The following is a 1,419-nucleotide window of genomic DNA, read 5'->3' on the forward strand; positions in this document are numbered from 1 at the left end:
CAAGTTCAGTGTGAATTGATTTTAACTTGGTACTGTAAGATATTAAAAATATCACAGGACTTGTGCATAGTGAGGCCCAAAAAAACATTTGGGTCATCTCATACATTTTTTCAATGATTATTTTATAGGATTGAGCTAAAAGTCATGCCTGGGTTCTTGTCATTGGTGGCCACTTGTAACCGGTCCAGGCTGGCTTAGTAGGTGGGAGTGGTCAATAGAGTTCTTTGCACCAGCTATACACTATAGCAAGCCAAGGGGATGCCCTCACATTGCTGGATTTATGCTCTATCATGGTTTTTTGTGCTTGTCTGGAAGTATTACATTATTTGGACGCCTTAAAGTATTACATTATCATTAGTTTATCTACTAGTTCTTCAATGAGATGTTACATTATTTCATTATTATTATTATTATTTTGGTATTATTTCTATTTGTTGATCTACTAGTTCTTCAATTAGGTATTGCATTATTTGGTTGTCTGGATGTATTACATCATTATTATTAGCCGATCTACTTGTTCTTCAATTAGGTATTGCATTATTTGGTTGTCTGGATGTACTACATTATTATTATTATTATTATAATTAGCCGGTCTACTTGTTCGTCAATTAGGTCTTGCATTATTTGGTTGTCTGGATGTATTACATTAGTATTATAAGTATTACTATTATTAGCTGATCTACTTGTTCGTCAATTAGCTATTGCATTATTTGGTTGTCTGGATGTATTAAATTATTATAAGCTGATCTAGTAGTACTTTGTCAGTTAGTGTGATTTGAATGCTTCGCTCTAAAGGCTATCATGCCCTAGCTAGTTGTTTAATAGGACCTTAATTATTTAATGTGATTAACATTAATTAATTGCCCACTTGTCAAATTCCTGGTAAATTACCCAGTCAAACGGTTACATTCGTAAAACAGCTTTGACATGTAGGTAAATATATGGAAATTTGTGTACCCATTTGGCACTTCCAGAATGATATAAAGGATAGAATTAAACAACTTGTTTGACTTAATCCTAGAAATTGCAGAATGAATTTTTGAAAAATGGAGGAATTGGACCACTTAATATTCCATCTTTAGTTGATTTCCCCAACCACAGAGAGGAACCGAAGGAGAGAAAACTTGTACAGTTTTTGCTGCATATTTCATTTCTCCAAAAAAAATGGACATTTAAAGGCCACAAATCATGTCCATAAGACTTGACATGAACAGTGCTGGTAATGATCATTGAATGAGTTTTCCCATTAGATGGTCAATCATTGCAGACTTATGAACTGTCCACAACAAATTTTTTTTGAAGGAATTAACGGTCCCCTACAATGATTGACTTGATTCAGTGTTTGAGAAAAAAATGGGTCTATTGATACTTTTAGAGAATTATACCAAGGAGTTCTCATAAATGCTCTGAAAGGAGGGG

Source organism: Wolffia australiana, chromosome 6 (genome assembly GCF_029677425.1).
Source record: "Wolffia australiana isolate 7733 chromosome 6, ASM2967742v1".
NCBI lineage: Eukaryota > Viridiplantae > Streptophyta > Magnoliopsida > Alismatales > Araceae > Wolffia > Wolffia australiana.